Raw genomic sequence first — 19,852 nt, forward strand, 5'->3', positions numbered from 1 at the left:
ATGACCCTTTCACCCTTGTTTTACTTGGCGTTGCAGCCCACTTACCACAGTCCGCCAGTGCTTTGCTTTGGAACTGCCGCTCTGGCCCTCACACTGTTGGGTTCTCTTCTACCTCTTCGGCCGTTCCTTTTGAGTTTTCCTTACCACCTTCTCTGATGTGTCCATTCCATTCCTTAAATGTCATTGGTCTTTAGGGTTCTGTCCTAATGTCCTCTTCTCTTTCTATATACTCATGTTCCCTCTGTGACTTCAGTTATAACTGATACCTGATGAATGGCCTCTCTCTCTCTCTCTCTCTTTTTTTTTGAGATGGTGTCTTGCTCTGTTGCCCCGGCTGGAATGCAGTGGTGTGATCTCGGCTCACTGCAACCTCTGCCTCCTGGGTTCATGCCATTCTCCTGCCTCAGCCTCCCGAGTAGCTGGGACTACAGGTGCCCACCACCATGCCTGGCTAATTTTTTGTATTTTTAGTAGAGACGGGGTTTCACTGTGTTAGCCAGGATGGTCTCGATCTCCTGACCTTGTGATCTGCCCGCCTCGGCCTCCCAAAGTGCTGGGATTACAGGCGTGAGCCATCACGCCGGCCATCTCTCTCTCTCTTTAAACAGAGATGGGGTCTTACTCTTTCGCCCAGGCTAGAATGCAGTGGTACGATCATAGCTCACTATAACTTTTAACTCCTGGACTCAAGCAATCCTTCCACTTTAGCATCCCAAAGTGCTGGGATACAGGTGTGAGCCACTGTGCCCAGCTAATTTTTTTTTTTTTTTTGAGACAGAGTCTTGCTCTGTTGCCCAGGCTGGAATGCAGTGGCACAATCTCAGCTCACTGCAAGCTCTGCCTCCCGGGTTCACTCCATTCTCCTGCCTCAGCCTCCCGAGTAGCTGGGACTACAGGTGCCCGCCACCACGCCCAGCTAATTTTTTTGTATTTTTAGTAGAGATGGGGTTTCACCGTGTTAGCCAGGATGGTCTCCATCTCCTGACCTTGTGATCCGCCCACCTCAGCCTCCCAAAGTGCTGGGATTACACGTGTGAGCCACCGCGCCTGGCCAACTGTGCCCAGCTAATTAAAAACTTTTTTTTTTTTTTTTTGGTAGACAGGGTCTCGCTATGTTGCACAGGCTGATCTTGAACTCCTCTGGCTTCGAGCTATTCAGCTACCTAAGCCTTTCAAAGGGCTGGGGTTACAGGTGTGAGCGACTGTGCCTGTCCTCCATCTCTCGTTCTCTCTCTCTCTCTTTTTTTTTTTTTTTTTTTTTTGAGACAGAGTCTCCCTCTGTCGCCCAGGCTGGAGTGCAGTGACATGATCTCTGCTCACTGAAACCTCTGCCTCCCGGGTTCAAGCGATTCTCCTGCCTCAGCCTCCCAGGTAGCTGAGATTACAGGTGCCCACTACCACACCTGGCTAGTTTTTGTATTTTTAGTAGAGACAGCGTTTCGCCTTGTTGGCCAGGCTGGTCTCAAACTACTGACCTCAAGTGATCCGCCTGCCTTGGCCTCCCAAAGTGCTGGAATTACAGGTGTGAGCCACTGCACCCAGCCCTCCATCTCTCTGGAATTGTATATCTCAACAGTTTATTGGACATCTGCTTTTGAATATGCAACATGTCCAAAAAAACTGAACTTATCTTGCCTCTAAACTTGATTGTTTAAAACAAAATTTTAGCCAGGTGCAGCAGCTCACACCTGTAATCCCAGCACTTTTGGGAGGCTGAGGCGGGAGGATTGCTTGAGTCCAGGAGTTTGTGATCAAGCAAAGAGTAAGACCCCATCTCTATTTAAAGAGAGACAGAGATGGCTGGGCGCGATGGCTCATGCCTGTGACCTGGGCAACATAATGAGACTTCATGTCTTAAAAAAAAAAAATTAGCTTGGCGTGGTGGCATGTGCCTATAGTACCAGGTACTCAGGAGGTCGGGATTGCTTGAGCCCCGGAGGTTGAGTCTGCAGTGAACTGTGATCACATGACTGCACTGTAGCCTAGGTGACAGAGTGAGACTCTGTCTCAAAAAATTAAAAAAAAAATTTCAGTGGATGGTACCCCACAATGATCCACACCGGAAATCTGGCCACCATCTTTGATTACTCTTTTATCACCCCCACATCTAGTCGATCACTCAGTGTTGACAATACTACCTGCTAAATATCTCTCAAGCTGTCCACTTCTTTTTCCAACCTTACTCACACTACTGATTCAGCTATTTCCTTTTCTAGATCACTGCAGCAGCCTTCTCTCTGATTCCACTTTTTTGTCTTCAGTCTAATTCCATGCCACTCTAATTCATTTTCTGCAGTGTGGGTGAAGTGGATGTATGAAACAAAATTCTAATCACATTTTCCCTAATATTAAAGCCCTTTAAATGGTTCTCTGTTGCCCTCAGGATGCACTTTGATCTCTTCAATAGGGCCCCCAAGCTTTTTTTGTTGTTGTTATATTAAAAATTTAAAAGAACTCAGTCTTCTCCAGCTTCATCTGTGCTAATCCTGCCCCCACCTTTCCCCCATTCTTGTACTCCAGGTACACAACACATACTTTAATTCCTTAAATACCCCTGTTCTCTATTGTATCTGGGCCTTTGTACTTATTCTATCTGCCTAGAATGCTCCTGTTACGCCTCTTTCTTATCAACTTTAGTTATCTTTGGTTTAGACATCCCTTCTTCTGTGCTATGCTATGCTAACACCCCAACCCCAGGTCATGCTTCTGAAGTACCCAGTACTTACCCCTGTGTAGCGCTTACCATGCCCTCTCAAGATTACCTGGTGAATGTATTGTAAGCATTTTGTATGCAGGGACTACATGTCTCACTATTGAATCCTGGGTCCTAGAAAAGTAGCTATCACATAATAGATGCTCAGTAAATACACATCGTTACTTTGGCTATGTTTGCCATTAAATCAATTAAACAAGTGGTACAAAGCTGGTAGGGAATGACCAAAAATGGGGTCCTAGGCTTCGATGTTAGGTTTTTTTTTTAAAAAGTAAAGTCAAAGTTCAGATTATTGCAGTTTTACAGGTTGGCTATGGGTCTTGATGGGCTTATGGGATATTACAACTGAATCTAAACTCTGTCCAGCTGGTACAGTCTTTATCCAGGCTTCAGTGTTCTTTTTTTTTCTTAAAAAAAAAAAGCTTTATTGAGATATAATTTATATGCCATACCATTCACCCATTTAAAGTATATTCCTCAATGATTTTTTTCCAGAGCAAGAGTGGAAGTTTATTTTATTTTATTTTATTTTTATTTATTTATTTATTTAAAAAATGGCCATGCATCTGCTCTTTAATGTTTTCCTATGATATATTAAAATAAAAACAAAGTTTCAGTCTCTTCACAAGAAGTAATTTATATTCTCTGAATTTTTTCAGCCACAACAACTGGATTCTCTTTTCTGATTTTTGCTGCAGCTTCTGCTTTGTAATCATACGGACAGTTGTGCTTGTCAGAGTTAACGGTGAAGTCCACAAAACAAATTTCCACATCGGCAGTCAAACCCTGTAAGACCAACTTTCTTTCTGCACATGAAACATCTGTTTTTCTTTGGTTTGGGCAATTCAGGAGCTTTTTCTTTACTCTGAGAAGTACTGGGCTGAAAAACTGATGGACTGGGCTGAGTGACAACTGGCTCTCACACCTCTGTTTTTGGGGTATTTTGTCCTCTGTTGAAATGCTCATTTCTGTCATTTGCTGAGTTACAGGCAAGGCAGCCGCAGGCACATTTCTTGATTTTTCAGATGTGCTGCCAGCAGCACCTTCACAGTTGTTTAAGCTAGTGTCTGCTCTCTGTACAGATGCAGGATCTGAGGTAGGACTGTTGGAACCACTAGCTGTCCCCATTGGGCTCATTCTGCCACTATTCTGCTGCCTCTGAAGATGTTCTTTGTAGCAAACTGAACACATTCCATTTGTCCTAGGATTTCCATAAAAGCCACATCCTGTGCTACACAGCATGGGCCCCGGGGTCTGGTTAGTCTCCTGAGCCATATTTTTCTGCCAGGTCTGAGTTCCAACCATCCCCATGGCCAAAGGGATTTTATTTTATTTTTAAGATGGAGTCTTGCTCTTGTCGTCCAGGGTGGAGTGCAATGGTGTGATTTCGGCTCACTGCAACCTCTGCCTCCTGGGTTCAAATGATTCTCCTGCCGCAGCCTCCTGAGCAGCTGGGATTACAGGCGCCTGCCACCACGCCCAGCTAATTTTTTTTTTGTATTTTTAATAGAGATGGGGTTTCACCATGTTGGCCAGGCTGGTCTCCAACTCCTGACCTCAGGTGATCCACCCACCTCGGCTCCCAAAGTGCTTGGGATTACAGGTGTAAGCCACCGCGCCTGGCTGGAAGTTTATTTTTAAAAGTCTTTAGAAAATAAAAAAAGAGAAAGTATGCTTGGAAGACACCCAAGTGCGTGACTTGAAGAACAAGTGCCTGATTTTTAGTATAGTCACAGAATTGTGGAACTGTCACCATAATCAATCTTCAGAACACATTCATCACTCCAACAAGAAACCCCATACCCATTAGTAATTGCTCCTTTTTTCACCCCACCCTTCAGCCTCCTCTCTCCAGCCCCTGGGAACCCTAATCTACTTGTTTGTTTCTGTGAACTTGCCTATTCTCAATATTTCATATAAATGGAATAATATGTGTTCTTGTGACTGGCTTCTTTCACTTAGCATAATATTTTCAAGCTTTATCCATGTTGTATCATGTATCAATACTTTATTTCTTTTTATTTTTTACTTAAAATTTTTTTCCTATACAGATGAAGTCTCACTGTATTACCCAGGCTGGTCTCAAACAACTGGGCTCAAGCGATCCTCCCACCTTGGCCTTTCAAATTGTTGGGATTATAGGTGTGAGCCACTGTGCCCAGCCCCGTTTCTTTTTATTGCCAAATAATCTTCCATTATACGTATATACCACGTTTTGTAAATCCATTCATCAGTTGGTGGACATTTGAGTTGTTTCTGCTTTTGGCTATTACAAACAATGCTGCTTATGAACATTTTCTTTCTTTCTAAGAGATGGAGTGTTGCTCGGCTCACTGAAACCTCCGTCTTTCCAGTTCAAATGATTCTCCTGGCCCAGCCTCCTGAGTAGCTGGGATTACAGGTGCACACAACTACACCCAGCTAATATTGGTATTTTTAGTAGAGACGCAGTTTCACCATGTTGGCCAGGCTGGTCTTGAACTCCTGAGCTCAAGCGATCTGCCCACCTCAGCCTCCCAAAGTGCTGGGATTACAGGGGTGAGCCATCAAGCCCAGCCGTGGACATCTGTGTATGAGTTTTTGTATAGACATGTTTTTATTTCTCTTGGGTATATACCTAGGAGTGCAATTGTTGGGTCATATTATTACCAGAATGGGGTCCTGATCAAGTCCCCAAGTGAGGGTTCTTGGATCTTACACAGGAAAGAAGTCAGGGTAAGTCTATAGAGTAAAGTGAAAGCAAGTTTATTAGAGAAGAAACAAAAGAATGGCTGGTCCATAGGCAGAGCAGCCCTGAGGGCTGCTGGTTGGATATTTTTGTGGTTATTTCTTGATTATATGCTACATATGGGGTGGATTATTCATGAGTTTTCCAGGAAAGGGGTGGCGATTTCTTGGAACTGAGGGTTCCTTTTCCTTTTTGACCATTTAGGGTAACTTCTAGACATTGCCATGGTATTTGTAAACTGTCGTGGCACTGGTGGGAGTGTCTTCTAGCATGGTTACACATTATAATTAATGTATAAAGAGCAATGAGGACAACCAGAAGTCAGTTCCATCTGTATCTTGGTTTGGGCGTGTTTTGGCCAGCTTCTTTACTGCATCCTGTTTTATCAGCAGGGTCTTTGTGACCTGTATCTTGTGCTGACCTCCTATCTCATCCTGCAACTAAGAATGCCTAATCTGGGAATGCAGCCCAGCAGGTCTCAGCTTTATTTTACCCAGACCCTGTTCAAGATGGAGTTGCTCTGGTTCAAACACCTCTGACATATTTCCCCCCTCCTTTTTACAAGGGGATCTTTAATCCTAAGGGTTGCAGAGGGGCAAAGATCCATCCACTGTAACTTCTTTAGGCTGACTAGGGGCAATGATATTCCTGCCTATTAGGGTCTCTTGTATCCAGGGTAGAGAGGAGCTCAGTCAGAAAGCCTCAGTATGGTGAGGGCCCTTCATAACTCTGAGTTCTGACAAAAGGTGATATCTGAAAGACTAATAAGTGCTCAATTTAAGAAAACATTGAATAAGCTTATCTTGCATTTTTACACAAAGAATATGACAGCAATATATTCCACAAAAGTAAAGTGAAATAAGTAAAATTATTCCAAGTGAACTAAATAAGAAAGCTTTTCATGAATGGGGCAGTTGTTGGAACCAAGGTGATACAGTCACTGGCTGATTCCAATACATGCCCAGAATTAAAATATTGATCCAGATTTTTACATTACCTTCCCCTTTTGTTTCTTCTGAGCAGCAGCCAGAGATCACTGGTTGGTTCACAGGAAGAAGCAGAGTCAGTCTAAATTGCAGAAAAAACTCAACAGATGAGACTAGAATCTAATAACAGGTGTATCACGGTTTTTGAAAAATAATTTTTCTCTCATTTCCATTTTTATTAAAAACAAATCATGGTAGGACTCATTTATTTGCAAACTAAGTTTTAGTCTTATTATACTAGGTCTGATTATTTGTATAAAGTGCAGCAAGAGTAATTATTTGCCATATAGGCTGTTTTTAAATTGGATTTGATGGAACTTTGTTCCATAAGGAATCTCAGATTAGAGCTTTTAAAGCACTGATCCTAGCCACGGGTTTGTACCTTCAAATACTCGTATGAATTGGGTACATTTCTTTCCTCTCAGTTTCCCAGGATAATTGGGACTCCTGGGCCAGAGAGTGACATTTTTGGCCAGGTGTGGTCGTCACACCTGTAACCCCAGCACTTTTGGAGGCTGAGGTGGGTTGATTACTTGACGTCAGGAGTTTGAGACCAGCCTGGCTAACATGGTGAAAAGCCTGTCTCTACTAATAATACAAAAAAAATTTAGCCTGGCATCGTGGCACATGCCTGTAATCCCAGCTGCTCGGAGGCTGAGTTAGGAGAATCACTTGAACCTGGGAGGCGGAGGTTGCAGTAAGCCAAGATCATATCACTGCACTCCAGCCTGGGTGACAGAGTGAAACACTCTCTCAAAAAAAAAAAAGAAAAAAAAGTGACATTCTTTAGAAAGTGACATTCTTTACTTACCGCAGGTCAGGATCCCTGTACAAGGACTGCGTAGACAAGGCACGGGGCCAGTTTTCCCAGGGGGCTTTTTCTGACTCTGTAAGTCAACTTTGATTCCTTAAAAGTAGTCTTTTTGTACCTGGCATGCCATTCCAGTCAAAGCCTTCATAAAAGAACCATTGTCTCCAATGGTGTCCTGTTACGAAAGAAAACAGATTCTTATTGTACTTGTGCAAATATTGCCATAGTCGAGAATACTTACAGTTTCCAAATTTTGGAGAAATGAGGTAGAGAGAAAGAAATATGCTCCAAATTTTCTTTATAGGAATATATTTTACTTGTTAAAAGCTGTAAATAGCTCAAAAGAAAAATATTCTTGACCCTGAAAAGACAGAAAGGATCAGCAATGTTTTAGGCAAAAAGTCATAAAAAGATTATTTTCATCTTTTGTTAGTTCAGTCTATGCAATTAGTTCCTGTTTCACTCAACATTTATGTACACATTAGTTTTCCAAGAGAGTCTTTGAAGTTCTTTCTTCTCTATTTTAATGGCACACTTTCCAAAGTTATCAAAGGCCTGCATTTAAGAGTACTCATCAGAGTCCTATAGCTGATTATAAACTGCCCTTTAAAGAGGATCAAAATAAGACAACAATTGTCTGTGGATGACAAAAATTATGGCAGTCATGGTTACTTCTGTGGCATACAACAATTTTACAAAACAATTATAATTATTACTGATAATATACACTAAGTCATATCAGTATTATAGGAGTATAGCATAATTTTGGAAAACATACCAATAACACATTTATACAAATACACCCCAAAGAAAGCCAAACACTATTTCATATTTGACAGTGCTTCCTGTATGATTTTAATATACCAAATAAGCCAAATATGTCTCTTTTGGACTTTAGGGTACCTGATATCTAAAGGATTAATCAGGTCAGAAAAAGGCAACTTATAATTTGATTTTGGAAAGTTTTCAAATATTAAAGGTTTAAAATACTTGATATAAAATAGAATCCCAGCACACTGTAAGTCATTGAGCCAAAATGATAACTCAAAGATTTTAAAAAGGGAAAAACCTGGCCGGGCATGGTGGCTCACGCCTGTAATCCCAGCACTTTGGGAGGCTGAGGTGGGCGGATCATAAGGTCAGGAGTTTGAGACCAGCCTGGCCAATATGGTGAAACCCCGTCTCACTAAAAATACAAAAAATTAGCCAGGCGTGGTGGTGCACGCCTGTAATCCCAGCTACTCGGGAGGCTGAGGCAGGAGATTTGCTTGAACCTGGGAGGCGGAGGTTTCAGTGAGCCAAGATTGTGTCACTGCACTCCAGCCTGGGTGACAGAGTGAGACTCTACCTGAAAAAAAAAAAAGGAGGGGGGGGGAAAAACCTTTACTCATTGATAGAGGGAAGACTTAGCTTTCCAAATAATTTTCTCTTTTCTTTCATTCTTTTTCCTGTAGTTTATTCAAAAGGCAAACAAAAATCTTTCATTAAAAAAAATTACACAAAAATCTTGTTCAAGAGTGAAAGCCAAGTCTCACCTTTATGTTAGTGTACTATATTGATGTTAAATCCAGTTCTTAATAAAACCTAATAGACAAATCTGTTCAGGTGCAGTGGCTCATGCCTGTAATCCTAACACTTTGGGAGGCTGAGGCAGGAGAATCACTTGAGCCCAGGAGTTCAAGACCAGCCTGGGCAACACAGCGAGACCCTGTCTCTTAAAAAAAAAAAAAATCTTTTTTTTTTTTTTTGAGACGGAGTCTTACTCTGTCACCAGGCTGGAGTGCAGTGGTGTGATCTTGGCTCACTGCAATTTCCACCTCCCAGGTTCATGCCATTCCCCTGCCTCAGCCTCCCGAGTAGCTGGGATTACAGGTGTGCATCGCCACACCCAGCTAATTTTTGTATTTTTAGTAGAGACAGGATTTCACCATGTTGGCCAGGATGGTCTTGATCTCCTGACCTTATGATCCACCCGCCTTGGCCTCCCACAGTGCTGGGATTACAGGCGTGAGCCACCGTGCCTGGCCAAAAAAAAAAATCTTATACACAAATCTGCCTAATCTTAATCGTTTTATCATAAGGTAAGATTCTTATAAACCTTTTATAACTCTTTACAGTTTTTTTTTTGGTTAAAGAATAGAACCATGCTCTAAGAAAGCCATGTTATGCTTTTATTCCAATGTTCAATTTACAGATAAATTGAATAATACCCCTTTAATTTTAGCCAGTATATTCTCATACAGAATTTCTTTTACAACACTAATCTTTCATAAACCTTTCACAACTTACTCAAACATCAGCTTTATCCTATCCTTTAACTCTCTAAATTAGGGAAAAAAACACATCCCCATACTTTCTTATAATCTTTTACCAAAAACACATTCTACTTTCCTTATATACCTTGCATGTAAAACTGTTTCTCTAGTAGTCTCAATTACATATGTTATAATGTTAACTCTTAGCAACTTTTATTTTTGGTGAAAGACCTGGTAAGTAAGCAATTTTATTTATGTGCCAGGTGTGTAGCCTAGGACACCAGACAGAAATGCAGATAAGGTCTGACTATTTCCAACATAGTTGGGGGCATGAATAACTCCATATGTCCCCAGGCCTTACCTAGAATCTAGCTACAAAGCAGGTAAGTTGTACAAGTATCAAAAGTCAAAGAAGTAGTTTATAACCTTAAACCGTCTAGCAAAGATAGTATTTGACCTACCTAATTTAGACTAAATGTCTTAAGTTTTGAAGATGTTTTTATTTTACCAATAATCTTGAAAAGTGTCTTTATTTCATAAAGATTACTAAAGTCATGTGAACTAAAAGGCATTAAAGTTTTTATTTTTCTGACAAAATATTTGATTTCAGCACTTTTCTTAAAGCCAATTAATTGGAGCTTTTTATATAAATACCACACACACAACACATATAAATACACAGACAAGAAAAACAAAAACAAGAACAAAAAACAAAACTTAGATACACAGACAGAAGCAGAACCAATAGTTGTAAGATTTTTCATTTGCCAGTTTTTAAGTTTTTCTTTCCCATTTTATGAACCCTATCATGACTTACACAGACCATCTAGACTTTCTAACTTGTCTTACATTTCCCTTTTTCCTAAATAATCAGTCATTCTACTTTAGGACAAGGATTTACCATACAAGATCTTTTCTCACATAATATTTCTTTTCTTTATAACTTTCCTTACCAAAAATACATCTTCATATCCATAACTTTCTTCACACCTCTCTCCCCTACTGTTTTTTTCTCTTTCTACCTTTTTTCTATTTTCTTCTGTCCCCTGTCCTAATTGTCAGCTAAGCAATACTAAATTACACTTCCAAAGGGCCAACTCTTAGATGAAACAAAATAGAGAATTCATGTTTTATTCAAACCAAGGAAAAATGGTGTGAATAACAGTTCAGTTAAGACAGCCAGGGCCAGGCGTGGTGGCTTATGCCTGTAATCCCAGCACTTTGGGAGGCCAAGTTGGGTGGATTACCTGAGGTCAGGAGTTTGTGATCAGCCTGGCCAACATGGTGAAACCCCGTCTCTAATAAAAAAATACAAAATTAGCTGGACATGATGACGGGTGCCTGTAATCCCAGCTACTCGGGAGGCTGAGGCAGGAGAAACACTTGAACCTGGGAGGTGGAGGTTGCAGTGAGCCGAGATTGCACCATTGCACTCCAGCCTTGGAAACAAGAGCAAAACTCTGTCTCAAAAAAAAAAAAAAAAAAAAAAGACAGCTAGGAAAAACATACACTCTTACACATGGAGATTTCTCTAAGGATTTAAGTTAAGTTAATTACTGACTGGCTTTAGGGTGGAGCCTTTTAAAGAACAATGCCAGGAAAGCATGCAGTTTCTAGAGCCTAATAAGCAGACACAGCTGGAAGGCAAAACAGATTCCCCAAGAATTAACGGACCCATTTTTTTTTTTTTTTTGAGATGGAGTCTCGCTCTGTCGTCCAGGCTGGAGTGCAGTGGCGCGGTCTCAGCTCACTGCAAGCTCCCCTTCCTGGGTTCACACCATTCTCCTGCCTCAGCCTCCCGAGTAGCTGGGACCACAGGCGCCCACCACCACACCCGGCTAATTTTTTGTATTTTTAGTAGAGACGGGGTTTCACCGTGCTAGCCAGGATGGTCTCTAATCTCCTGACCTCGTGATCTGCCCGCCTCGGCCTCCCAAAGTGCTGGGATTACAGGCATGAGCCACCGCGCCCTGCCAAGGGACCCATTTTTGTACTGGATCCTGGATCCCAAAAAAGAGGTAATCAGCCCATCTCCCATGGGAGACTTATCTCTCAGTGGGAGTTGCGGATGTTTCCATACCTTTTAGGTGGCTGAGAGCATGTTTCTCTGATCCAAACATGCAAAGAGCTGAGTATCCCCCCATAACTGCCATTAGCCGTCCCTTAAATATATTTCCTACCTAGTTATTACACATGGAGGCTAAAAGCTCTCTCATAATGCAAAGTAATTTTTTTTTTTCTTTTTTGAGGCAGAGTTTCTCTCTTGTTGCCCAGGCTGGAGTGCAATGGCGCAATCTCGGCTCACTGCAACCTCCGCCTCCCAGGTTCAAGCAATTCTCCTGCCTCAGCCTCCCGAGTAGCTGGGATTATAGGCATGCACCACCATGCCCGGCTAATTTTGTATTTTTAGTAGAGACGGGGTTTCTCCATGTTGAGGCTGGTCTCAAACTCCTGACCTCAGGTGATCCACCTGCCTCGGCCTCCCAAAGTGCGGGGATTACAGGCGTGAGCCACTGCACCCGGCCAATGCAAAGTAATTTCTGATACCCCCCAAAAATCAAAATGTCAGGTAATGCAATGCAAAACAGAACAGAGCCTTAGATTTTGAGAGGCATCTATCCGCTTTTATTTTGTATTTTTTGAGACAGAGTCTTGCTCTGTCACCCAGGCTGGAGTGCAGTGGTGTAATCTCAGCTCACTGCAAACTCCGCCTCATGAGTTAAAGCAATTCTCTGCCTCAGCCTCCCAAGTAGCTGGGATTACAGGCGCCCGCCACCATGCTCAGCTAATTTTTGTATTTTTAGTAGAGATGAGGTTTCAGTATCTTGGCCAGGCTGGTCTTGAACTCCTGACCTCGTGATCCACCTGCCTTGGCCTCCCAAAGTGCTGGGATTACAGGTGTGAGCCACCGTGTCCGGCCTGTCCACTTTTAATTGCTGGGGTTCCATGAAGAAAAGAGAAGTTTCCCCAAAATGGGGTCTGTGTCACCCCTGTTTTTCCCAAGGAGTCCCAGCTGTTAGAAATTATCTTAGGTCCTCTTATGTGGGCATGAAGGTGGCAAGAATAAAAACTGGAGAAAGAGAATTCAGTCGTCCGGGAAGAAAAAGTTTTTGTTTTTGTTTTTTCCAGAAAAGTAAGATCCAAGAAAAAAACCATAAAGGCCTTTAAAACGTATGCATAGCTTGGACATCTGCTTTAAATTAAGCCAGCTTTTAACCAAATCTCTTATTACTAGACTCTAGTTAAGACAAACAGCCAATATTTCTGGCTTTTGGACTTTACCAAAGGTAACTTCCCAGATGAAACCAATAAGTTTTAACTAAGGTTATGACTTAACTGTGGGTGTACCGGGTATTTCCAAAGAGTTGGTAAGCAGTTTTTACAAGATATAGAATCTCTAAAGGTAGCACAGAGAAAGGAAAATTTGAGAAGGGAAGCCAGAAGTTGTTCATGGACGGGGGCACATGTTCTCAGGATCTCCTGAGGGTTATGTCATGGGCAAAAACAAACAAACAAAAAGTAATAAAAATAAAAAATAAAAAAGAAGTTGTTCATGGAGAGGAAAGGAATTAATAAATGGTAAAGGTCACACAAATAAACCAGAAAGGACTTATTCCCCAGGCTGGAAATTGAACCCAGGCCACCATTGTGAAAAGATGAAATCTTAGCTACTGAGCTACAACATTGGGCAGTTTCTGTTATTCTTCCCAGAAGGAGCCTAGAGCAGCCAATTTTGAACTTGCTAAGGCTTTTAACTGCTCAAGATAATTTTTAGGGCTGTGACATGAGCCCCCAAATTCCTGCCCTCCAGATGGCAGAGACCAAGAGAAAGTACCATGGTTACAATGTCAGACTCCCAAGGACATAAAACAAGATGAAGGAGAAACCTCATCCAGGTTTTTGGTTTGTTTGTTTTGTTTTTTGGTTTCATTAACCAGCAGCAATTTGTAACTGAACAGCTTTCTGGGGTGGCTTGAACAGAGGGCTTACAGGGGTCCTTGGCCTGCATTCTATCCTGTGGTATCTGTTTTTATGACAGAATGACACAGAAAGACAAATTCATAGCACAAATTACACTGGATTTGTTACAGCCTAAGATTAGCTTCATAAATCCTTTTTCCCAGTAATGAAAACTTTGCAGAGGAGATAAAAAGTGATTTTTACCATGCATTCAACTGGTTTGCGCACAGAGAGAGAGAGGAAAGGGAAGGGAGAGGGAGAAAAGCATTGCCTGCAGCAGGGCAGGGGAGGCAAGGAGCTCGGGGGGCCAGGGAAAGACCCACCCATTGCAGCGACACTGGATCAAATGTTCAGGCAGCTGATCGTCAGTCTTGAAGGGATCTTTTCTGGTAGTCTCATTGGCTCTCAAGTTTCCCCCTTTAGGGAGAAAAAAGCTCCCTGTGTCCCACAATCCTGTACATGCCTAATCCTATCACTCATAGCCTTCAGCAAAGAGCGCAAGGCAGATTAATCCAAAGAGAATAGTGGTTAACATCCCGTAGTACCAAATCCATTTTTAACCAAGAACAGTGTTACCAAGGGAGACCTCTAACTCCCTATGTCTTAGGAGGGACTCTGACCTTCCTAAGTTGAGCCTTTAACCCAAGTTCAGACAAGCGTCTTTGCCCTTTACTGTGATGGGCCTTTTAACCCCTTATGCCTGCCTGCCTGCCTGCCTGCCTGCCTGCCTGCCTGCCCGCCTGCCTGCCTGCCTGTCTGTCTGCCTGCCTGCCTGCCTGCCTTCCTGCCTTCCTGCCTTCCTGCCTTCCTTCCTCCCTTCCTTCCTTCCTTCCTCCCTCCCTCCCTCTCTCCCCCTTTCCCTCCTTCCCTTCCATCTTCCTTCCTCCCTCCCTCCCATCTTCCTTCCTCCCTCCCTCCCTTCTTTCCTTCCTTTTCTCTTTTAATATATAAAAATTTTTAGCTAATCTTCTGTGTATCAGTCCAATTTTAGTATATGTGTTGCTGAAGCGAGCACAACCTGCTATGTCTTAGGAGGTATTCTAACCCTTTCAGGTTGGGCCTCTAACCCAACTTTGTCCTTTACCCAGGATAAAATGTACCCCAGCACTTACCCAGAGTCAGCCAATTGGTGCTGCGTGGATAATTTTCCTTTGGAGTCGGGGGTCTCTCCAGTATTGTCCCTTCGTGGTTCTCTGGAAGATGTTATGGGAAATGGTTCCCAATCCAGACCCCAAGAGAGGGTTCTTGGATCTTGCACAAGAAAGAATTCAGGGCAAGTCCATAAAGTGAAAGCAAGGTTATTAGAGAAGTAAAGAAACAAAAGAATGGCTACTCCATAGGTAGAGCAGCCCTGAGTGCTGCTAGTTGGCTATTTTTATGGTTATTTTTTGATCATGTGCTAAATATAGGGTGAATTATTCATGAGTTTTCCAAGGAAGGGGCAGGGATTTCTCAGAACTGAGGGCTCCTCTGTTTTTTTAGACCATATAGGGTAACTTCCAGACATTGCCATGGCATTTGCAAACTGCCATGGTGCTGGGGGGAGTGTCTTCTAGCATGCTAATACATTATAATTAGTGTATAATGAGCAGTGAGAGCAACCAGAGGTCAGTTTCATCGCTATCTTGGTTTTGGTGGGTTTTGACCACCTTCTTTACTGCATCCTGTTTTATGAGCAGGGGATTTGTGACCTGTATCTTGTGTTGACCTTCTAGCTCATCCTGCAGCTAAGAATGCCTAACCTCCTGGGAATGCAGCCCAGCAGGTCTCAGCCTCATTTTACCCAGCCCCAGTTCAATATGGAGTTGCTCTGGTTCGAACACCTCTGACAGTATGGAGGGTTTACAATTCTTAAGAAGAGAGAAGTTGCTGAGCTTTAGAGAATAAGCTGAGACATGCATGAAGCACTAATAACTCTTGCCCTGTACTTTGTTACTTTAGTGATAAATTTTACAGCTGGTTCTTTGAATAATTTACATTAATTAAGTTTCTCTGTCTGATGTGAAGTAGCCAGTGAATAAGCAAAGCCTAATTCTCCAATAAAGATAATAAAGCCCTTCTTGAGTTAAATGGAAGTGGGAGAATGTCATGTCTGTTTCTGTCCATTTCCATTCCTGCTCCTTCTCCTCTGGACGAAACAGGGCTGGCTGATGGAGTTAACCAGGAAGGCTTCAAATGGGGAAATTGGCTCATTTAAACTCCTGCTAGTATTAAACTGTTCCTCAGTCCTATGTAAGTTAAGACAAAAAAGTTATGAAACTCATGTGAGTTATAGGTATAGGATTCTGTTAACAAGTATATCATATCCAGATAAATATGGGCACCTTAAAAGTAGTTGTCCTGGGAATAAATACACATCTATTCAAAAAATTCTGTCATCATTACTCAAAATATTTTGGTCAACTTGCCATGTAGAGTTACTTTCAAAACCAGTCTGAGGCCTACAAGAAAATCAGTTTCACTTCCTTATAATCACACTTAGGATTTCAGATACTTGCTACTCTGTTTATGTTTATTGGCCTTTTTTAAATAGTTACCCCTTTTTATTTCTCTAGCCCCAAGCAAGGAAAACTCTGGGTTCACATAGTGCTCCAAGTACAGGACAAGGCTCACATCATACAGAGCCTAAGCAATGAAGAACGATTGGCATGCTTCACAAGACTTTGACCTTTAAACAAAGCATGGTCAGTCTGTTTTCTCCAGTGTCCTGTTTCTGCTTTGTGATCCCCTCCCCTACTCTTTTTGTATTAAAGAACCCTTAAACCTGAGGCTGGGGACATGGCCTTGAATTGTCCTCTCAGAGGAAACTGGGAGAATGGGTAGAGAGAGGTACTTCAGAGGTCTCTTTTTCCTTCTGCTCGTGGGTAGTTAGTTAATGATCTACCAGCAGTCCCCACTCTTGGGGAGACTGGGATCATGTTCCAGCCGCACATCACAGCTTAGGGCAGAGGGCACTTTGTACACAGAGGGAGCTGCATCTGACTTGCCTACTTCATCTGTAGAGTCAGTAGCCATCTGTGGTCTTGCATGTTCTCAGTTTTCAGGCTCCGGATATGAAAATGGATCTTTCAATTTTCTTCTCTCTGAGTCTGCTCTGAGGGAAAATGAGGACGTTTACTAGCAGAGGAAAAAGAAATACTGAAGTTTGCTAAAATTGATAGAAAGCTGGGCTCCCTGCTCATCATGCCTCCTTCCTCCCTAGCAGTTTCTAAACCCTCAGAACATTACAGTGAGATTTTAGCTGATGGTACAAACATGTTTACAGGATTTCCTCAAGCTGGAGCTACATTTGAAGGCTTTATATTTTGGCCATCTGACCTGCTTTTCTCTTTTCCAGAGTATTCTACTTTTCACAAATAGGTATGATCTAGGAGTTCAGCCTCCCTCACCCTTCACTAATTGCAGAATAAGCAATGCAGAGGCTGTTCAGAGAGTATCTTATCTGTGGGGAGAGGGAGAGGAAGCACTGGAACACTTGCCAGGGGAGGGACCAGAGGGCATAATTAATAAATGAACAACCCTGGAGCAGAATAGGGGATGAGTTAGACACAGGAAGGAAGCTAAAGGAAGCCAGAGAATTTCAGGAATTGAGGGTATCACATGGAGAAATAAAGAGCGAGTTAGACAGAGGCTGTTGGTGGTCCCTACCCTGACACCTGAAAGAATTGCCTGATCAAGGCCTACTATGGGCATAGTCTTAGGCTAGGTTTTAGGGATAAAGAGATAAATAAGACACAGTCCTTATTTTACAAGTTTACAGTCTAACAAAAAGGAGATAAATTAACAAATTGGAGGAGATTTTTCAGAATGTGTGGTATTGTGGGCTAGGAGTCTGCTACCATTGCTAATAGCTGGCATTTATTTTTTACCCATTGTCTTCTAAGCATTTTATGCATTAAATAACTCATCAACTCCTGACATCGGCCCCTTGAAGTATATATTACTATTGCTATAATCCTTGTTTTATAGGTAAAGAATCTGAGGCACAGAGACATTACACATAGCCTGCCTGAGGTCTCACAGCAGGCACTCAGAAGCAGAACTCCAGCACAGGTAGTCTGGTTCTAGAACCTACGCTCACACTAACATAGCTGCTAATAAGTCATGTGGGGAAGCTCTGCCACTTCATGTCTACATGCCTTTGTACCCGCTTGTCTTTCCTTGGCCTGAGATACTCTTCCTTAAAGCCTCTGGTCAATGAGGGACTCTTCTTTGATAACTTCTCTGACTCCTTCTGCCTATCCCAGAGCCATTGCTGCCCTTGGAGCTTACCCAACACTTTGTCATTGTATTCCATTTGTTGGAATGTCTGACTCCTTTTATTATAAGCTTCTGGAGAGCAAGGAATTTTTATTCTTGGAAAACAGTTATAAAAGTAGAGCCAATAATATAATGAGTTTACATGTACTTATCATCCAGCTTCAGTGATGAACATTTCAGTTCAATCTTAGGTCATCTATATTCCCCCTTCCAACCATGAATTATTTTGTAGAAAATCATAGACATCAAATCATTTCATCTGTAGATATTTCAACTTACTCCTAAAATACAAGGGCATTTTAAGAAACAGTATCACAAACATATCAGAAAACATTATCACAGTAAAAGATTATTTCCTCCTGGGCTGGGCGTGGTGGCTCACACCTGTAATCCCAGCACTTTGGGAGGCCGAGGCAGGTGAATCACAAGGTCAGGAGATCGAGACCATCCTGGCTAGCACAGTGAAACCCCGTCTCTACTAAAAATACAAAAAAATTAGCCGGGTGTGGTGGTGGGCAGCTGTAGTCCCAGCTACTCGGGAGGCTGAGGCAGGAGAATGGTGTGAACCTGGGAGGTGGAGCTTGCAGTGAGCGGAGATCACGCCACTGCACTCCAGCCTGGGTGACAGAGCGAGACTCCATCTCAAAAAAAAAAAAAAAAAAAAAAAGATTATTTCCTCCTTAATATCATAAAATATCCAGCCAATGATCAAATTTCTGCAATTACCTTATAATTGTTCTTCCTTTCCGTTTTTCATTTATTTGTTCTTTGATTCCTTCCTTTGTTCTTTCCCTCCCTCCTCTTCTTTTTTAAATAGTAAGATTGTTTGAACCAGAATCCAAATCAGAAGGACTTTATTTTTTAATGTTCATATTCTCTTCAATACCTAGCTTAGTATTTGACATATAGTAAGTCCTCAATAAATGTTTGTTAAACAAATAATCAGAAACCTAGAAAAGGTCCTGTTTGATATTTGGTTGGTTTCTTGGAATGCCTTTCAATTTCTGATAACCTTAGTTTTTCAGGGGTTAACTTTGGTGCTAGCTATTGTCAGTGTATGAACATTGCTAGAGGTTTGAGGGCAATGGGTATATCCTTGACTCAGACATTTCTAGGCTAGGAGGAAATGGGGGTCCTTTCTTTTTTTTTTTTTTTTGCTTTGAGACAGAGTCTCATGCTGTCACCCAGGTTGCAGTGCAGTGGCATGACCTTGGCTCACTGCAACCTCTACCTTCCAAGTTCAAGTGATTCTTGCACCCCAGCTTCCCAAGTAGCTGGGATTACAGGCACGCACCACCATACCCAGCTAATTTTTTGTATTTTTAGTAGAGACGGGGTTTCACCATGTTGCCAAGGCTGGTCTTGAACTCCTGGCCTCAGGTGATCCGCCTGCCTCGGCCTCCCAAAGTGTTGGGATTACAGGTGTGAGCCACTGCGCCTGGCCTGGTCCTTGCTTTCTTGTTTCTGTTTTTTGTCCTTGGTCTCTGTCATGGGCTGAATTGTGTTCCCTTAAAATTCTTCTGTTGAAACCCTAACCCCTGGTGTCTCAGAATGTGACTTTATTTGGAAATAGGGGCTTTAAAGGTGATTAAGATAATGCCTGTAGGGTGGGCCCTAATTCATTCTGACTGCTGTCCTTAAAGAAGAGGAAATTGGGACACAAAGAGAGACACCACAGATGTGTAGGTACAGAGAAGAGACCATGTGAGGAGACAGCAAGAAGGCACCTCCAAAACTATGAGAAATTAATTTCTGTTGTTTAAGCAATTCAGGCTTTCTGGTACTCAGCCATATAGTCATATGGCAGCCATATAGTATTATAGCAGACTAATAACAGTATCTTATTGCACGTTAAATTGTCGCTCACTCCTGTAATCCCAGCACTTGTTTAGGCCGAGGCAGGAAGATTGCTTCTGTTCAGAAGTTCAAGAACAGCCTGGGCAACACAGTGAGACCCTGTCTCTACAACAAATAAAAATATTAGCCCCATGTGGTGGTATGCGCTTGTGGTCCCACCTATTCAGGAGGCTGAGCCTGGGAATCGCCTGAGTCTGGGAGGTCAAGACTGCAATTAGCCATGATTGTGCCACTACACTCCAGCCTGGGCAACATAGTGAGATCCTGTCTCAAAAAATAAAA

At 42.3% G+C, this 19,852-nt stretch overlaps 1 protein-coding gene and 1 pseudogene across 1 annotated transcript in view; one reads left to right on the top strand and one right to left on the bottom strand.

Moving 5' to 3' along the window:
* Window positions 1-19,852, top strand: part of LOC100976543 (CEA cell adhesion molecule 6) — a 910,921-nt gene that overhangs the window by 721,959 nt on the left and 169,110 nt on the right. The window lies entirely within an intron of this gene.
* Window positions 598-4,469, bottom strand: LOC134729629 (AN1-type zinc finger protein 5-like; annotated as a pseudogene).

Source organism: Pan paniscus, chromosome 20, assembly GCF_029289425.2.
Source record: "Pan paniscus chromosome 20, NHGRI_mPanPan1-v2.0_pri, whole genome shotgun sequence".
In the NCBI taxonomy this organism is placed as follows: Eukaryota; Metazoa; Chordata; class Mammalia; order Primates; family Hominidae; genus Pan; species Pan paniscus.